This window comes from Dendrobates tinctorius, unplaced genomic scaffold, assembly GCF_039654945.1.
Source record: "Dendrobates tinctorius isolate UK_male_01 unplaced genomic scaffold, ASM3965494v1 ptg000240l, whole genome shotgun sequence".
Lineage (NCBI taxonomy): Eukaryota > Metazoa > Chordata > Amphibia > Anura > Dendrobatidae > Dendrobates > Dendrobates tinctorius.
This window is the reverse complement of record NW_027361907.1, coordinates 1,865,356-1,886,587: the sequence shown is the minus strand read 5'-3', so window position 1 is coordinate 1,886,587 and position 21,232 is coordinate 1,865,356.

The following is a 21,232-nucleotide window of genomic DNA, read 5'->3' as shown; positions in this document are numbered from 1 at the left end:
CTCCTGCACAGTATGGGGTTTGTCCCCCAAACACAGGAGTTTATAACAGCCTGCTGTCATTTACACCTTGCTGTGCTGAAGTTGGTGGTGCAGGTTTTACTGTGACAGGATGAGGAGGTGGTGGAGGAAGCAGAGTAGGAGGAGGAGGCAACCTGGACAGAGAAACGTTCAGCAATCCTCGGTGATGGTAGGACATGAGCTAGAACGCCTTCTGTCTCTGTCCCAAAACCATTATATTTACCCAGTGAGTAGTTATGGAGTAGTAACATCACTGGCCATGCATACTGGTCCACTTATCAATGGTTATGAGGACCTTGCCACTTATGGCGTTGCACAGTGTACACTTTATTTTGTCCACAGCATATGTGTGCAGGACAGGGATGGCACACCTGTAACAACATGAACCTAAAATTTACTTTTAATGTCCAAGAATCATAATAGAATTTTTAGACATTAGTCTCAGTAATAATTCTTTCACAGACATCTCCATAGATCTCTTTAGAAAATATGTCTACAAATTCCACTCTTTTAGCAACTTCATGACTTTCTAAAGAAGTCATCAAAATGTTCCAGTTGGGAAGCTCATTCACACTAAAAGAAATACATCATCTGAATCTAGATTCGAACAGAGCAAATAACATTTTGCACAACATTCCAAGACAGGATATTTTAAAAGCTAAAAATAATTTTTTTTCTAACCAGGACTCCAATTATGTTACCTTCTTTTCTCATTATTGTTCCCAATTTACAGCAGTAAAAAAAAATCATAGGGCACGTAGCAGGCACAGAACAACCACATCCTTTACATGCAGCAGCTACACCACCAACACCATCAGCAGCTACACTAGCATCACCACGGCCACATCCACGCGTCCCCTATTTGATGCTCTCCTCACTTTTGGAAGGGGTTTTTCTGCACACTACTCACACAGAGATGGCTGAAGAGTAGATTTATTTTTTTGCCAGACTACTCGTATAGACACAGCAGTACAGTAAAATTATTTGTTTAGCCTACAAATGGCAAAGAGACATCTGCAGAGTATAATAAATTGTTTGTACCAAAAATGGCAAAGACACAACTGCAGAGTAAAATTATTTATTTGCTACTCTATTCATATAGAGACAGTGGTAAAATGAAATTTTTGTTCTCCTAGAAATGACAAAGAGACTCCTGCTGAGATTTATTTATTTGCCACACTACTAGAAAAGACATGGCGATACAGTAAAATTATTTGTTTGCCTGGCCTACAAATGGCAAAGAGATGGCTGCTAAGATTCATTTATTTGCTACACTACTCATTTAGACATAGCGGTACAGTAAAATTATTTGTTTGGCTTACAAATGGCAAAGTGAAGGCTGCAAAGTAGAATTATTTATTATGAACACTGATTGTACAGAATCGGCTGCAGAGTGCACATAGCATTTTTTGGCACAGTAATCCCACAAGGGGGGTTGCAAAGTACACACAACTGCTTTTGGCACAGTGCTCCCACAGCCGGGGTTGCAGAGTACACACAACAGTTTATGGCACAGTACTTCCACAGAGTTGCAGAGTACACACAGTGGGTTTTTGACACTGTACTCCCACCGATATGCGTTCAGAGTACACATCGTGGCTTAAAAGCATACTACTTCACTGGCAGGGTTGCAGAGTACACACAGCAGCTTTTAGCTCAGTACTCTCACACAGATGGGTGAAGAGCACACACAGCATCTTTTGGCACAGTACTCACACAGACGAGGTTGCAGAGTACACACAACAGCTTTTGGCACAGTACTTCCAGAGGCTGGGTTGCAGAATACAGACAGCGGCTTTGGGTACAATTCTCCCACTGAGAAATGTGCAGAGTACACACAGTAGCTTTTTGCAGAGTGCACTACATAACACTGTCCCTCACTCCAGCTGTGTCCTGTCCCTACAATATCATGAAACAATCACTAACCTCAGAGAGACCAGTCAAAGAAAACACTGCGGCAGCCTGCAAAGGCGCTCAATCAGTGAAATCCTGGGAGCAATACACCTAGGATTTCACTGATTGAGCGCCTCTGCCGGCTGCCGCAGTGTTTTCTTTGACTGGTCTCTCTGAGGTCAGTGATTGTTTTTGTGATGTTGGTCTACTAGGCATTGCTCCCACCTAGTCAGAATCCTACTCCACACTGAGGGGCAACACCCCGAAACAGCTGTCTGTGGATGGATACCTGGCCTTGGTATTTCCCTTGTCATATCTGTAAACTCGTAAAGAGCTTGATATTGACTTAAAGGGCCACTTAATATGGTGGTAATGGTGGTTTCCGAAAGGATCCACTCCTTGGCTGGGTCCTTCCCTGGAGGAAGATCTGGCTAGTCCCATGTTTGAGACTCTTAAATGAGGCTCCATGGACTTTATTAGCTGTCCCTACAATAATCATAGCAGAACGGCAGTGGCGGTGGCATTTATACAGGCTGGGTCATGTGCTGTATAAATCTGGGAAAGAAAAATGAAAATCTAAAGAATATTAGGAATAAAACTAAGCAACAGCAGGTGTGAAAAAGAGTTGGGTATACTAATAAATCACAGACTGCACAGGAGTCAACAGTTTGATGCAGCAGCAAAAAAAGGCAAACACATTTGTAGGATGTATTAAGAAAATCTCCTGCGGTGTATGTAAATCTCTGCGGTCCGGTCCGATGGGTGGGGCTTATTCTCTTTCTCCCCCCCTCCTTGGCTTGCTGTATGTATTGTGATCTGTGAAAATCAACAGATCCCGTAGAGTTGCCGCGCGCGTGCATTGAAATGTCCTCCTGCACGTGCACAGTATGCTTTGCCCAACTGTGGGCAAAGCATAAAATCATTATTGCGCATGTGCCGGCATATGCCATTGCGTTCTATGGCCCAGAAGGCTCCCCAAAATGTCGGGACAAAACCCAGTCGAAAAGAACTCTCTCAGTAGTGTTGAAAGTAAGGCTGTCTGATATCTTTGACACAAAGCAGCAATACCACAATACAAGCACGGACTGAAATGCAAGGATTGAAGGGTGTAACCTGTTGTAGAGCCAATAAATAGGGTTGTTGGTTAGGATTTAAGTTAATTTCAGGCCATGGATCCGTTATATATCCATTTTGCAAGGCTGCTAGAAAATCACGGCATACTCATCACATACGGATGCCTTACGGATGTCACATGGGTACTTAGATGTGAGGAAATTACATCCTCGCATTACAAACGGATTACACACGGATCACCATACGGAGAACATTGGTGTGATTCTCGGATGCCAAAATCAGACCGATTTTTATACGTTGAGTGTGACTCCGGCCTAAATCAGACTGCGTTAACTCCACACAGTATGGACAGAACACAGAATACCCAGCTCTGTTAACATCACAGAGAGGTAGTGCAAAGGGGTTGAGCTTGCTCTGTAACTGAACTGTGCTAACGGCACACTAGAATGAAACAGATGCTAAGTCAAGATAAACAACTCAAATGAAGCTAGGCACAAACCCCTGTGGACTTCACAGAGAAGTACAGCACAAAGGTTGAGCTTGCTCTGTAACTGCACACATCAAATGACGCTAGGTACAAAACCCTGTTGACTTCACAGAGAAGTACAGCACATAGGTTGAGCTTGCTCTGTAACTGAACAGTGCTAACTGCACACATGAACGAGACAGATGCTAAGGCAAGTGGAATAACACACAAGAAGCTCAGAATCAGAAGGTAGACAGAGTGGTAGAGTATCCACTCACATATGCCGAAACCGGAATACTAGCGTGCCACTGAGAGCCTTTTAAACACAAAGCTCCTCCCCTAACACTCACACCCACCCAGCCGTGACATTGCCCGCGGGCAAATCCGGAGATGCCACATCACCAGAGCAGCTAATGTCCGACCACCATTGAGAAGATGCCACATCATGGACATGCTCAGTAAGGTGATCTCTAGACTTAGACTGCAGAGCGCAAGGCTGCACCTGTATTACACTGGTTACCATAGACTTGGCTGGAAAGCCAGCAGTAGCCAAATGTATACCACGAGCCTGAGCAAGACGCCGGGACCAACACCTGTTCTGAGCAGCAATCCCGGCGGCCGGACCAGAATGGGAGACCACAACACCAGACAATGCCTGGAATCTATCCTGTGCAACGGGAGAATCCTGGCGCCTAACATTACCCCCCTCCCTAACATTCCCCCTGGTGATGTTTGCCATGCTTGAAAGTCACCACTCACCAAAACATGGGGGGGCATGGATGTGCTCTTGCTCATCGGCCAAAGCTCTCCTTTGCTCCAACCGCTCAGTGGTCCTTTTAGTACTAGAGACACCACCCCGTTTGAAGATACAGTATGTGCCCCAGAGTGACCCTCCGACTGAAGATTAAATAGTACATAGATCTCGCCAGGGGGTCACCATGGCCTTAAGACACAGACTTTCACAGAAACTGCCCCATTTCTTTATGCTCCCTATTGCTCCAAGGCATCCCCAGAAGTACCTCATCCATACCCTGAGAGATAACAAGAAAAGAGTCTATCTCCTTAAGTTTTGGAGACATAGTGAGAGTAAGAGATATTGGCTGATGGGAAATCGGGGTTGATAAAACTGACCCATTAGCTACCCGAATGGACATCAGCTTAGGAAGCATCGCTAATGGAATTGTGTGCCATTGGGCAAATAAATAATCTTTATTTTTATATAGCGCTAACATATTCCGCAGCGCTTTACAGTTTGCACACAATATCATCACTGTCCCCGATGAGGCTCACAATCTAAATTCCCTATCAGTATGTCTTTAGAGTGTGGGAGGAAACCCACGCAAACACGGGGAGAACATACAAACTCCTTGCAGATGTTGTCCTTTGTGGGATTCAAACCCAGGACCCCAGCGCTGCAAGGCTGCAGCGCTAACCACTGAGCCACCGTGCTGCCCTAAAGGTTGCAGATGTGAAATTGCCCTCAGCCCCAGAGTCCACGCAAGCCTCAGCAATGAGAGTAGTCTACGCAAAGGTCAAAGAAACCTCAAAGGCCAATTTGGAAGATGCATCAACTGAAACTAATAAGAATCTCCTTAAAGCCACTAGATTCTGTGACTCCTTCAGACGCTTGGGTCATTTATTGGCAAAATGGCCAGTTTTCCTGCAGGCAAAAAAAGTTGGTTGTGGATGTACAGAGCAGGTGATTAATTCCAGTTGAGAGACATCCATTGGCTCTATGGGGTCATCAACCTGAGCTGGAGGATTCATGGAATTGGTGAAGTTTGGAGCTAAGTGAATCCCAGATGTACTCTGAGCTGACTCCAATCCCCGCTCAGCATGCCAAAGATCTATGCGAGTGGACACGGATATTAATTTCTCCAGAGTAGTGGGAATCTCCCTATTGACCAAAGCATTCCTGACGTGATTTGCTAAACCCCTCCAAAAGATAGGTATCAGGACCTTATCAGGCCACTCCAACTCAGAAGCCAGAGTATGAAATTGGATGGGAAATTGACTAACCATGAACGAACCCTGAGTTAATGCCAGAAGTTGCAGTGTGGAATCATGGGTTATTTTTGACCCCAAAAAGACCTCTTTCAGGGCACTCAAAAAACGAGAGGTGTTAAGAATCAGTTGGTCATCTCGCTCCCATAACGGCGTAGCCCACTCCATTGCTCTGCCTGACAAAAGGGAAATCACAAATCCCACCTTGGTTCGCTCAGTTGGGAATCATGCAGCCAATAACTCCAGGTGAATTGAGCACTGATTCACGAAACCTCTGCAGGCCTTGCTGTCCCCAGAAAATTTATTGGGCAGCGAAAAACATGGTACAGGTGGAACAGGCGCTGCCGCAGAAGCCATAGAGGCTGCTTTGCTAGCTGCCTGATCTGCCACGGCAGCAAAATCAACAGCTGAAGCTGCTCCCTCAAGAGAGGACAACCTGCTCTCCAACTTTTGGATAAACCGCTGGAGTCGCTGCTCGTCCGCCATTTCTAGCCAGACCCCGGCGCTAGCATACTGTTAGGGTTGACGGATTGCACTAAATAAAATATAAACTAAATTGCAATCAGCAACCCGGCGTCCACTGTGCAGAGATTTATAACTGCTGCGAGTGTGAACAATGGAGGAATGAAGCATTGAGCATTCTCCTAAATCAGACTACGTTAACTCCACACAGTATGAACAGAATGCAGAATACCCAGCTCTGTTAACTTCACAGACAGGTAGAGCAAAAGGGTTGAGCTTCCTTTGTAACTGAACTGTGCTAATGGCACACTAGAATGAAACAGATGCTAAGTCAAGATAAACAACTCAAATGAAGCTAAGCACAAAACCCTGTTGACTTCACAGAGAAGTACAGCACATAGGTTGAGCTTGCTCTGTAACTGAACTGTGATAACTGCACACATGAACGAGACAGATGCGAAGCCAAGTGGAATAACACATAAGAAGCTCAGACTGGGAAGGTAGACAAATACACAAACATGCCGACAGAATGGCAGTGTATCCACTCACACACACCAATCCTGAATGATACTAGCATGCCCACATGCACTGCTGAGAGCCTTTTAAACCTATAGCTCCACCCCAAACACTCACGCCCAGTCGACCATGACATCGCCCACGGGCCAATCTGGAGCAGTCATATCACCAGAGCAGCTAATGTCCGACCACCAAAGAGAAGACGCTATATCACGGAAACGTTGAGTAACGTGATCTCTGGACTTAGACTCCATAGTGCAAGGCTGCACCTGTATAACACTGGTCACCATAGGCTTGGCTGGAGAGCCAGCAGTAACCAAACGTATACCATGAGCCTGAGCAAGACCCTGGAACGGATTCCTGTGCTGAGCAGCAATCCTGGTGGCCAGACCATGCCTGGGATCTATCTTGCACAGCGTGAGAATCCTGGCACCTAACAATAATAGCCCTTAAATTTTTTGTGTGGACCCCGGATTGGTTCTGCATGACAATGTGGCCATTGGATCAAACATGGTTGTGCAGCCCTGTGTTATATTATCCCAAGACCTTGCTGAATTGGTGACATTCTGGTTATGTTATTTAATGTGGACTGGAAATTGTCCACTACTGGCTGCACACGCTGATGGTACAGACATTGGTAAAGTCAGTAATTAAGTGATGCAGCCTTTGAAGTCGAGGCATTGCTAGGTTTAATGTCGTGCCACTATTTATTTCACGAGCATCAAAAACAGGGCACCCACTTTCCCTTGCCATAAAAATCCAAGCATTTTCCAGAAGAGTTGACACCCTTTTATAGGAGGATTGGTTTGGTGTGTATGATTATTAGCATATGAATGAGCGATGATTTTGCTTACAATCCCATGTTTCCTGCACAGCTTTGAATTTCAAGTAGACAAATACATACAGCATATAGTTGGATGAATGGATAAAATCAAGAATAACTGTTTTTTTACTTATATAATTATTAGATTTATTTTGTAGTAACTTTTTGAGTTTTTAATACATATTATAAAACTTTAAAGATACAGGCTGCTTGATATTGCTCGCAGGACAATTCTTAGCATGCTTCTGTTTATATTGTATTCTCCATACAGAATGTCTATGAAAAGCTTATCAGAGCTAAAAACAAAAGGCTTTATGCATTTTGTTACGAGTAGAGCAAAGTCACAATACAATTTTGGCAGAACATAAAGTTCGATTGCTTAGCAACATTCTTGTTTACAAAACATAATGAGAGTGAAATAATAAACAATACGATTACCGGTACGGTGTGCTGTGGCATGTATGAAAGCACCTTTATGCCAGAGATGTGGAGGAGTCATTGGAAACTTTGAGTAAGGTAGCAAATGCCTGTGTATCATGTTTGGAAATGTTTTTGACTTGGAAAAATGTTTTAATGCATATGTATTAGTTCATGGCATATAGAAAATCCAGACTTTACAGAAAATCTTACTAATTTTTGTTTTCATTGTTTCCAACTGACTTTTGACACTGGTTTCTTTGCTGAAACAGTGACACCTGTAGGCCTCTGCAGTGCTACTACACTGTATCCAAATGTTTACACGTTTTGTTCCATAGGTTTTAATAAAAAATGAGTGGATCAGGCAAAATTCCAATTACCCTGTTGATGCTGATTTCCACAGGAATTTTGATTAATTTTTTTTTTCTCAAATTTAATGCCCCTTATGATACTTTAAGGTTTCTGCAAAGCATAGTAAAAGTAAGATTTAAAAAAAAAAAAAAACTACTTTACTGCTCACCTGTTTGGCCACTCTGATCCTCACTGTGACTCGTCTGGTCCTTGCTGCATATGCTTATCACCGTCATGAGGCCGCCACAAACTTTTCTGGGTTATCATGAGACCCGGAAGGAATCTGTGCAGGTGGGTGTAAGGTCATGACATTATAATGGGCCTTGCGCACCCATGTGCACAAAAATCCGGGGCCTCATCATGTAAAGGTTTGGCTAGATTTGATTTTGAAAGAGCCACATGCACATATAAATAATTTGGAGTGGGCATTGCCAACTTAACGCCTTATTTTTTCTGGACAGCTTATTAAAATATCAAGGACAGACAATGTTGTTTACTAATACATTGAAAAATCATAATAAATTATTATGATTATAAAGTGATACATATCTAAAGTCCATAATCCTTGAATGATGCCATTAGCTGCATTCACTGTAACCAGAGGTGCACAACATTATTTGGTCCAAGGGTCAAAATGTCATACTGAACCAATCCAAAGGGACACAAACATATTTAAAGGGGTACTTACATGAATATATCATCAGGACCATCATCAGTACATTAATACATCATTTATTTATTTTACTCATTTATATAGCACCATTAATTCCACAGCACTTTACAGACATTATTGGCACTGTTCCTGATGGGGCTCACAATTTAAATTCCCTATCAGTATGTCTTTGGAATGTGGGAGGAAACCGGAGTACCCGGAGGAAACCCACGCAAACAAAGGGAGAATATACAAAGTCCTTGCAGATGTTGTCCTTGGTATGATTTGAATCCAGAACCCCAGTGCCGCAAGGCTGCAGTGCAAACCACTGAGCCACCGTGCCGCCCAGAGCCAAGTGATGAACACTTGAGAAGGATATAGAAAGTATCTTCTCCCAAAAAATCAGAGTGCATACACCTAAACTTAGGGGCCGTCACACATAGCAAGATCGCTAGCGAGATCACTGATTTTGTGACACATCAGCAATCTTGCTAGCGATCTCGCTGTGTGTGGCACGCATCAGCAACCGCCCCCCCACCAGGTATCGCTGATTGTGCAGGAATGTCCTGGGCCATTTTTTGATCGTTGGTTTCCCGCTGGCCAGTATGCATCGCTGTGTGTGGCAGCGCGAGACCAACGATCAGCGAGCTCCCAGCACTGTAAGCAGGCGCTGGGAGCTGGTTTCCAAGGTAAATATCGGGTAACTAAGCACGCAGCGCTTAATTACCCGCTGTGTACCTTGGATACCAGCATGCGTGCTGGTCCTGATCGCTGGTGTGTCTCCCTGCTTGGCAGCTCACCAGTGATCATGTAGCGATGCACCAGCAATCCTGACAAGCTCGTATCGTTGTCGGGATCGCTGGTGCATCGTTTTGTGTGACGGGACCCTTAAACTGAACTGTGGAGCAGAAACTCAACCACATACACCTCATAATCTCAAAATTAAGGATTTAGGTATTTTTCAGATTTAACATGAAGCATATTATGGTTTGCTCCATGATCAGTACATAAATGCAGGGCCAGAACCAACTTCAGTCCATGAGTTCAGTACCTGAACCACCATCAGTACAAGAATGCAGTGTCGGAACCACCATCAGTACATGAATGCAGAATCAGAACAACATCTGTATATAAAGGCAGCATCAGAACCACCATTAGTACATAAATACAGAGCCAGAACCATCTTCAGTACATAAATGCAGCGCTATCACTGAATGGAAACTTGATTCCAAAGGCTGAACACTTTCCAGGTGAAATTAGTTCAACTAAACTAATAAGCAAGCCAATCTTCCATAAAACACAACAATACGTTTAAAGTAATCAGAGTTCCGTGCTGGAAAAATCTGTATTCCTTAGAACTATGGATTCTGCTGTAAGTCCATTGCTCAAATAGCCTTTAGAACAAGGCCAGCTCCTCACACTGAGATGTATATATTTATCCATCATCCATTACCATCAGAGAGTCATCTCATTGTCTCCAAATTTATTCTATAATAGGTCAACGACCCCAAACATGCAGCCAATGTCATTAATGACTATGTTCAACATAGAAAAAGCATAAAAGAGAAAGAAGAGTGCTAGAAGTGATGAAATGCCCAAACAGTGCTCTGATTTCAACATCATCAAGTCTGTCTGGGATTACAGAAGATCTATGGTTGTTTCTCTAAGATGAACTACTTTACTGCAGAGTTTTTTCAAAACCTGTGTTTAAGTGTAGCTAGAATACTTGATGCTATTTTGAAGGCAAAGTGTGGTCACACCAAATATTTATTTGATTTAGATAAAAATAAAGTATTTGCACTTCCAATCTGGAAAGTATTCTTACTTTGCAGCATTTTTTTACCACCTGACTAAACTTTTTGCTCAATATTTTTCAAGTCTTCTGTAATCTGCACTTGTTTTCTGAATATCAACTTCTGGGCCAAATTCTGACTGACGGCAACTCATTCTTACCTAATTGGTGCTTGGAGTTTATAACAATTTCTGTGTTTTTGTTTGTCCGTGCTCTTTTTGATGATTCACCTCAGGTTCTCAATGGAACTGAGATCTGAGGAGTTTCCACATCATGGATCTAAAATTTCAACTTTGTTTACTGAGCCATTTACTGTATATACTCTTGTATAAGCTGAGATTTTCAGTACTTTTTTTGTGCTGAAAATGCCCCCTTGGCTTATACATGAGTCATTGTGCAGAAACCAGCAGGGGAGGGGGAGCAGAGGCAGGAGCCGGTGGCTGGGACATCATACTCACCCTCCTGTGCCATCGCTGAATGTCCCTGCATCCTCTGTTGTCCCTGGGCTGGCAGCTTATTCCTGTGCTGAGCGGTCATGTGGTACCGATCATTAAGGTAATGAAAATGGATGCGACTCCACTCTCATAGACTTGGCATCCATATTCATGACCTTAATGAGCGGTACTTCATGACCGCTCAACACAGGAGAGCTGCCGGAAGCCGGGACAACGGAGTGTGCAGGGATATTCAGCGATGGCACAGCAGGGTGAGTATGATGGAGGAGGACGGGGAGAGTACAGAGGAGGACAGGGGAAGAACAGGGAAGCAATGAGCACAGAGAAAACACGGAGGAGGATGGGGGATGCACAGGAGGAGGATGGGGAGCACAGAGCAGGACAGGGGGAGCATAGAGGAGCATGGGGTGCACTGAGGAGCATTGTGGAGGACTAAGGGAGCACAGAGGAGGACGGGGGTGCACTGAGGAGCATGGAGGAGGATGGAGAAGCAAGAAGCAGGATGGGGAGCATGGAGGAGGATGGGGAGCACAGAGGAGGACAGGGGTGCACTGAGGAGGATGGGGGTGCACTGAGGAGCATGGATGAGGACGGGGGAGCACGGAGCAGGATGGTGGAGCACGGAGGAGCTCGGAGCAGGAAGGAGAGATTACAGAGGAGGATAGGGGTGCACTGAGGAGGACGGGGGTGCCCTGAGGAGCATGGAGGAGGACTGGGGAGCATTGAGGAGGACGGGGGAGTATAGGGAGCAGAGCCATACATAGAAGGATGGGACAGGGGAGCCGCACCATGCATACCGGGAGGGGGAGAGCAACACAGAGCAGGACAGGGATGAGGGGACAATGCATACCCGGCTAATACTCGAGTCAATAAGCTTACCCAGTTTTCCGTGGCAAAATTAGGTGCCTCAGCTTATACGTGGGTCGGCTTATATTCGAGTATATAAGGCAGTTTCACTTTCGTCTTGTGACTAGTGTTGAGCATTCCGATACCGCGAATATCGGCCGATACCTGATATTGCAGTATCAGAATTCCGATATACCAGAACTGGATGTTCCCATAATGCAATGGTTCAATGGGTAGACAGTCGCACTCAAAATTGGATGTCACTTGTATCAGAGTCATTAAAAGAGTTAATATAATTTTTATTTATTTTTTCAATGAATCAAAAAAAGTGAAAAAACACCGCAAACTAAGATCAGATTCCAAACATGAAAATTGCACGGTTTACACGGTTACGTTTCGACCTATAGCTAGGTCTTTCTCAAACCATACTGCAAGATAAAATGCAAAGAAAAAAATTTTAACACACTAAACAGAGTGATCAAGATAATGAACAAAAGGCTAGAGAAATAGTGGACATAAATATGTACAAAATTAATAAAATTTAAAAAGGGTGTGTGCTAGAAAACCCTACAGATACAACATATATAAACATATATACATACACACATGGGACTACACAAGGGTCTGCGCAATAACAGGGATGCAGCGTAAGACAAGAGGATGGTCATAGGAGATATTGTAGACTATTGGCAAACAAATATACAATTCTAAACCTAATTTGCTTGGATAACTGGTAAACCAAAGCGGGGTGGTGGAGGAGGGCGGCTGGCTCAGGAAAATATAGCAAAAATGAGATACTGACCTCAATAGGAGTGTCAAGGCATAGGGAAAGAAGACAATTTTCAAAGTCCCAAAGCAGGGGCTGTGGAAGAAAAGGAGGGATAATGAGATAAAAGAAACAGAGGGTAAGCAGGGCGCCAGGGGATGCTGCTGTACTAACCTGTGGCAGGAGAGCAGCTGGGGTCTGCGGTGTTGTGAGTGGAGGCAAGAGTGCCTCGGTTTATATATGCTGAGAGTCACTATGAGGCTGGGAGGAGGGGAGATAACGGGCGCAAGTGTACAAGCGCTAGAAAAAGACGTCATGACGTCGGTATGGCGCTAGGAGCGTCTGAGGAGGAAATTTCACTTGGAGCATGCGCTGTAGGGGGAGAGAGCAGGAGGAGGCAGGGCGCTTGCATGACTGAGCAGGAGAGATGTAAACAGACGTGCGCTATGGCGCCTGCATAGTGTGTGAGGCTGTGAGGAAACAGAGATAAGGGAAAAGGGAAAGGTAGGAGAAGAAAAAAAGGAGAGGGAAAGGGAAGAAGGAAAACGAGGAGTTTACTGAATAAAAGGGGAAAGAAAACATATTGAGGGCATGGGGAGCGGTGTGTTAGAATGAATGAAGTAATAAGGAAACAACAAGGAGAAGAAGGGAAAGTGACAGGTGATGGGATCAAGAGTGGTGGGGGTGAAAGAGCGAGCATAAAAATGAGGTTGGATTATTGTTGTTATGGACTGTGGAAAATTATGTGAAAGGAAAGAAGGATAGAAAAAAAGGATAGAAAAAAAGTGGGGGATAGAGAAAAAAAATATTAAAAACATAAAAAATATAAAAAAAGGAGAAAAAGAAAAAGAGAGAAAAATTGAATTGAAGAAATAAAGAGAATAGGGAAAACAAGAGGAGTGTCAGATGAAAATAAAAATAATAATAATAGTGACATGAAAAATAAAAAATAAAAATAAAAAGGGGGGCAAAAGAAGAAGAAAAATGAAAAATAAAAAATAATAAAACCATGGAAACTAAAAAATAAAGAAAAAAGGGGAAAAATAAAAATGGCAAAAATAAAAATAAATGGTAAAAGGTACAAAAAAAGAAAAAAGAATGAAAAAAGAAAGTAGAAAATAATAAAGAAAAAATGAAAAAATATAGCAAAAAAATTTTTTATTGAAAAAATAAAAGGAGAAAAAGTATTTTTTCGTTTGACACCTGTCGAAAATACTCACCCGAAGGAAAAAGGGAAGGGGGATTAGTGAATCTGAAAAATAAAGAATGTTCAAGAGGTGAGATGAAGGCCGCAAGTTCCATCACCCTGTAGATCAAAAAAAGAAAAATGTTAATAAATCATTGATATAGAATCACATGCTCATGGCTGAAGACAGTCATAGAAGTAGATCCAACTCACGATTAAGGCCCTTAGGAGCCAGAGTCTGTAGCTTATGAATCCAAAAGTACTCCCTAGTTTTAAGGAGCTTAATGTGGTTACCACCCCTGCGTGGTCGGTCAACCTTCTCTATCACCTGGAACCTAAGCTGGGACACTGAATGATTGGCGTTAATGAAATGGTGTGGTATTTCTTGCACCGAATGGTAGACTTGTGACTGGCAATTCTGTCGCGCACGTGTTGGGTGGTTTCACCTACGTAAAGTAGGCCACAAGGGCATTTAATTAGGTAAATCACATAGTTAGTGTCACATGTAAAAAATCCCCTAATGTCGTGGCATTTGCCAGTGTGCGGGTGTGTCACATGGCTCCCCTTGATGACATTGGAGCAACAGGCACAAACCAAACAGGGAAAGGTACCCTTACGTTCAGTCCCCAGGAAGGTTTTCTATTTTTTATTTTTCATGTCACTATAATTATTATTATTTTTATTTTCATCTGACACTCCTCTTGTTTTCCCCATTCTCTTGATTTCTTCAACTCGATTTTTCTCTCTTTTTCTCCTTTTTTTATATTTTTTATTTTTTAATATTTTTTTTCTCTGTCCCCCACTTTTTTTCTATCCTTTTTTTCTATCCTTCTTTCCTTTCACATAATTTTCCACAGTCCATAACAACAATAATCCAACCTCATTTTTATGCTCGCTCTTTCACCCCCACCACTCTTGATCCCATCACCTGTCACTTTCCCTTCTTCTCCTTGTCGTTTCCTTATTACTTCATTCATTCTAACACACCGCTCCCCATGCCCTCAATATGTTTTCTTTCCCCTTTTATTCAGTAAACTCCTCGTTTTCCTTCTTCCCTTTCCCTCTCCTTTTTTTCTTCTCCTACCTTTCCCTTTTCCCTTATCTCTATTTCCTCACAGCCTCACACACTACGCAGGCGCCATAGCGCGCGTCTGTTTACATCTCTCCTGCTCAGTCACGCAGGCGCCCTGCCTCCTCCTGCTCTCTCCCCCTACAGAGCATGCTCCAAGTGAAATTTCCTCCTCAGACGCTCCTAGCGCCATACCGACGTCATGACGTCTTTTTCTAGCGCTTGTACACTTGCGCCCGTTATCTCCCCTCCTCCCAGCCTCATAGTGACTCTCAGCATATATAAACCGAGGCACTCTTGCCTCCACTCACAACACCGCAGACCCCTGCCGCTGTCCTGCCACAGGTTAGTACAGCAGCATCCCCTGGCGCCCTGCTTACCCTCTGTTTCTTTTATGTCATTATCCCTCCTTTTCTTCCACAGCCCCTGCTTTGGGACTTTGAAAATTGTCTTTTTTCCCTATGCCTTGACACTCCTATTGAGGTCAGTATCTCATTTTTGCTATATTTTCCTGAGCCAGCCGCCCTCCTCCACCACCCCGCTTTGGTTTACCAGTTATCCAAGCAAATTAGGTTTAGAATTGTATATTTGTTTGCCAATAGTCTACAATATCTCCTATGACCATCCTCTTGTCTTACGCTGCATCCCTGTTATTGTGCAGATCCTTGTGTAGTCCCATGTGTGTATGTATGTATGTTTATATATGTTGTATCTATAGGGTTTTCTAGCACACACACTTTTTAAATTTTATTAATTTTGTACATATTTATGTCCACTATTTCTCTAGCCTTTTGTACATTATCTTGATCACTCTGTTTAGTGTGTTAAAATTTTTTTCTTTGCATTTTATCTTGCAGTATGGTTTGAGAAAGACCTAGGTATAGGTCGAAACGTAACCGTGTAAACCATGGAATACTCATGTTTGGAATCTGATCTTAGTTTGCGGTGTTTTTTTCACTTTTTTTGATTCATTGAAAAAATTAAAAAAAATTATATTAACTCATTTAATGACTCTGATACAAGTGACATCCAATTTTGAGTGCGACTGACTACCCATTGACCTATACCTGTGGTATATCCACATTCAGTCAGCACCTCCTCTTACAGCACGAGTGCGTGTCTTTATTTATTTTACCCATAGTGCAATGAGCCAGTTTGATTTTATTCAGCCAAAGAGAATCCTAAGAAGTGTGGGCACATCCTGTTAGAGCATGTTAGGCATGTAACTACTGGCATGGCTGTGATTGGCTGCTGAAATGATGTCATGTTGCACTATAAAACCCGCCGCCGCCATTTTGGGTTCATTCTGCTGTGAATTCAGTTAGGGATAGGACGCTGCTGTTCTGAGGAACAGTGTGACCTAGCGATTTGCTATATTGTGCTTTACCCAGGCTACTTTATCAACCACTGTAGCTTTCTTTTGCCTTCCAGCGCTGTTCACGGCTGTCTGCGAGGTCTCTGTGTGTGAGTGCAGCTCACGCACTAGTGTGTTCTGCAGCCAGCCATCTCCGGTTGTAGTCCGCTCAGTGTGCGTCACTGCCTCATACATTGTCCTTTTTTGCATTAGTGCAGCTAATTTTTCCTGATTTCTCCTATTAGTGTGGTTCCATCCGTATCCAGCTAGATTGCATGAAAACACAATATAGGAGTAGATAGAGGAGCTTTTCTGCAGCCTTGCAGCGCTGTTCACGGCTGTCTGCGAGGTCTCTGCGTGTGAGTGCAGCTCACGCTGTAGTGTTTTCTGCAGCCACCTCCAGTTGTAGTCCGCTCAGCGTGCGTCACTGCCTCATACATTGTCCTTTTTTGCATTCGTGCTTTTCATTTTTCCAGATTTCTCCTATTAGTGAGGTTCCATCCGTATCCAGCTAGAATATTTGCAAACACTATATAGGAGTAGATAGAGGAGCCTTTCTGCTGGTTTGTGCCCTGCAGCACCAGCCAGATTAGTATTAGCCTATTTTTTGGAGCCTCATCCATTGCACTGTAGGTTAGCTTCCTGCATTGTAATAGCTACAAAAAGTTTGTGATACTATCGGTTTTACATCTTAGGGCACATCCATTGTCTTTTTGTGAAAAAAAAGTTAATAAAGTTCACCAAACACTCCACTTTACAGTTGTGTAGGCCACATTAGCTCATATTAAAGTCTAGTCCACACTTTATAAAATTAGTGTTTCTTATACCTGTTAGCAGCTTTTCAGGAATAAGCACACTAAGCCCTTAGTACTTTTCTGCCTATCTTTATCAGTCTACCAAGGTGAAGAAGGCAGGGAGTAAGGCACGTGGGCGTGGAGTTTCTGCAGGGAGAGGATGTGGGGATTCTGTGCCTGCTGTGGGCACTAGTGACTCAGCATCCCCCAGTAATCCCAGGGAACAGTCCTTTAAGCGCAGCTTTGTAGGAGCTCGCCGTACCCCACTGCTGTGGGACGAACAAATTGAAGCCGTTGTTGGATGGATGGCAGCTAATGCATCGACTTCAATTAGTTCCAGATCCTCTCAGGTCCAGAGCACTGAAGAGCACCCATCTGTCTCTTCACCACCTGCCAAATTGCCCAGGCAGTCAGAGAGCCCTGGACAGGAGCCATCTCTACTTCTATTCTCTGAATCTGTTGGCTTGGAAAGAGGGGGTCAGCCAAGCAGCATTCGAGAATTTGGAGAAGAGGTAGTATGCAGTGATGCGCAACAGCTTTGTCTCTCTGAATCTGAAGAGGCGGGTGGGGCAGTGCCTATGGTCAGCACACCTCAGTACGCATCTGATGATGAAACTCAGGTGCCACTTTCTGGTGCGTACTGTGCTGTCGAGACTACCCAGGAGAAGCAGTCGTTTGAAGAGGGTAGTATAGATGATGAGGTCCTTGACCCATCATGGCGTGAGGTACAGGAAGGTGGTGGGAGCAGCTCTGAGGAAGAGATTCCCCGAACGGCCAAAAAAGGAGGGAGAGGGAGGGGGCAGACTCGGTTGCCTGTAGCCTCCACTTAGGCACCCATTAGGAGCATGCCTCTTCCAAAACCCAAAACGGGCGCTCCCAAGACTTGCAGTGCCTGGTCCTTTTTTGACACAGTTGCAGATGACATTTGCTTTGTCAAATGCAAACTGAGTAATCAGAAAGTGAAAAGAGGGAAAAGTGTCAGCAACCTCAATACCACAAATATGTGGAAACATGTGCGAACCAAGCACGTGGTGGAGTTACAAAGACACACTGAAGACCTAGGCCAACCTACAGCACCACCTACCACCTCTTCAGCTCGTGTTGTAGCCTCTTCCTCCAGCTCACACACAGCTGGTTCAGTTTCCTCACAGGATCACCATGGAAGAACCTCTGGCACTGTTGTACAGAGACACAGTGTCATTCCACCCACAGCACCACGTTGCCTGTCATCATCACACACCCAGGCCAGTCTACAGCCATCGGTAGCACAGGCATGGGAGAAAAGGCAACCATACTCGGCAAACCACCCCCGAGCACAGGCTCTGAATGCTGGCATTGCAAAACTACTGTCCCTTGAAATGCTCTCATTCAGGCTGGTGGAGACTGACACCTTCCGTAACTTCATGGCATTGGCAGTCCCACAATACAACGTGCCCAGCCACTTTTATTTCAGCAGGCAAGCTGTCCCTGCCCTGCAAAAGCATGTGGAGGGAAAAATTAAACATGCGCTACTAAACGCCGTCAGTAGCAAGGTTCACCTGACCACCGATGCGTGGACCAGTAACCATGGACATGGACAATATCTTTCCCTCACTGCCCATTGGATAAATGTTGAAAAAACAAAAAGCAAAAAACACAAATATCCTGAACTAAAAAGTAAAAAATATACTGCAAATAATGCATAAAGGTAATAATAATAATAATAATAATAATAATAATAATAATAATAAGGGTATTTAGTAAACATAATTTTGATCAAAATAATGTACAAGCCATCCCGCCACGTCACGGCAACCCTTGTGGGACAGTCCCTACTCTAGTATTTAAAACCTTTTCACTTGCCAAGTGGCGTGAATGTGAATAAGGGTCGAGCGGCTGAACCACTAGTAACAGCTTAGGCCAGACTGGATGGCTTTCCCAGCTCAGAAAGAGGGCGGTCACACCCCTATATGCACTGAATGCACAATGAAATGAATAAAAAACAAATCTGAACTGAGAAAAGTAAGCTAATGTGTATGCACCATGTAAGTGCATATAAACACATGACCATTAACCAGAGAAAACAAAAAGCAAAAAACACAAATATCCTGAACTAAAAAGTAAAAAATATACTGCAAATAATGCATAAAGGTAATAATAATAAGGGTATTTAGTAAACATAATTTTGATCAAAATAATGTACAAGCCATCCCGCCACGTCACGGCAACCCTTGTGGGACAGTCCCTACTCTAGTATTTAAAACCTTTTCACTTGCCAAGTGGCATGAATGTGAATAAGGGTCGAGCGGCTGAACCACTAGTAACAGCTTAGGCCAGACTGGATGGCTTTCCCAGCTCAGAAAGAGGGCGGTCACACCCCTATATGCACTGAATGTTGGGGTTAGGGTTGTGGTTAGGGTTATGATTAGGGTTGGGTTAGGGGTGTGTTAGGGTTAGAGTTGAAATTACAATTGAGGGGTTTTGACTGTTTAGGCACATCACGGGGTCTCCGAACGCGACACGACACCACGATTTATTCCAGCCAATTTTGCGTTCAATAAGTCAAACCGCGCTCCCTCCATTCCGAGCCCCGACGTGTGCCCAAACAGTGGTTTACCCCAACATATGGGGTATTAGCATACCCCTGAAAAATTGGACAACTTTGGGGGTCTAATTTCTCCTGTTACCCTTGGGAAAATAAAAAATTGGGGGCTAAAAGAATGATTTTTGTGAAAAAAAAAATGATTTTTTATTTTCACGGCTCTGCGTTATTAACTTCTGTGAAGCACTTGGGGGTTCAAAGTGCTCACCACACATCTAGATAAGTTCCTTGGGTGGTCTAGTTTCCAAAATGGGTAACTTGTGGGGGGTTTCCACTGTTTGAAAATGTCACTACTTCGCTTCCAAGCCCCAACATGTGCTCGAACAGTGGTGCCCCCACACATGGGGTGCCATCGTACTCAGGACAAACTGGACAACAACTTTTGGGGTCCAATTTCTCCTGTTACCATTGTGAAAATAAAAAATAGCGGGCTAAAAAATCATTTTTTGAGGAAAAAAAATCATTTTTATTTTCACGTCTCTGCGTTATACAGTTCTGTGAAGCACCTGGGGGTTCAAAGTGCTCACTATGCATCTAGATAAGTTCCTTAGTACCCTTATTATTATTACTACCTTTATGCATTATTTGCAGTATATTTTTTACTTTTTAGTTCAGGATATTTGTGTTTTTTGCTTTTTGTTTTCTCTGGTTAATGGTCATGTGTTAATATGCACTTACATTGTGCATACACATTAACTTACTTTTCTCAGTTCAGATTTGTTTTTTATTCATTTCATTGTGCATTCAGTGCATATAGGGGTGTGACCGCCCTCTTTCTGAGCTGGGAAAGCCATCCAGTCTGGCCTAAGCTGTTACTAGTGGTTCAGCCGCTCGACCCTTATTCACATTCACGCCACTTGGCAAGTGAAAAGGTTTTAAATACTAGAGTAGGGACTGTCCCACAAGGGTTGCTGTGACGTGGCGGGATGGCTTGTACATTATTTTGATCAAAATTATGTTTACTAAATACCCTTATTATTATTACCTTTATGCATTATTTGCAGTATATTTTTTACTTTTTAGTTTAGGATATTTGGGTTTTTTCCTTTTTGTTTTCTCCGGTTAATGGTCATGTGTTAATATGCACTTACATTTTTTTATTGGATAAATGTTGTGGAGCCGGGTACAGATCTTGAGAGTGGCGCTGTATGTGTTCTGCTAACTCCATAGATTGCAGGAATCCAGTCTGTACACATTGACTCCTCCTCATACTCCAGTTCCTCTGAATCAGCGCTGCAGGAGCCGTCACAGTCTACCTCCACATGGACCCGTGAATGCTTACCTGTTACGACCGATATGAGCACAGCCGTGGCCAAAAGTCAACAGGCCGTATTGAAATTAATTTCTTTGGGGAATCAAAGCCACACAGCGCAGGAGCTCTGGAATGCCATCAAGCAGGAGAGCGACGTGTGATTTGTGCCAGCGAATCTCCAGCCAGGCTTGGTAGTGTGTGCCGAAATCTGGTGGCAGCTCTGGGCCTAGGCAACCTCACTCACATCCCATGTCTGGCACATGTACTCAACTTGGTTGTGCAGAGTTTTTTGAGGGACTATACGGATCTTGATGCACTGCTGCACAAGGTCAGCATAGAGTGCGCTCACTTGCGGCATTCCAGCATGGCAAGATCGCGCATTGCAGCTCTGCGGCGCCGATTCCGCCTTCCGGAACATCGCATCATATGTGACCTACCCACCAGGTGGAATTCAACGTTAC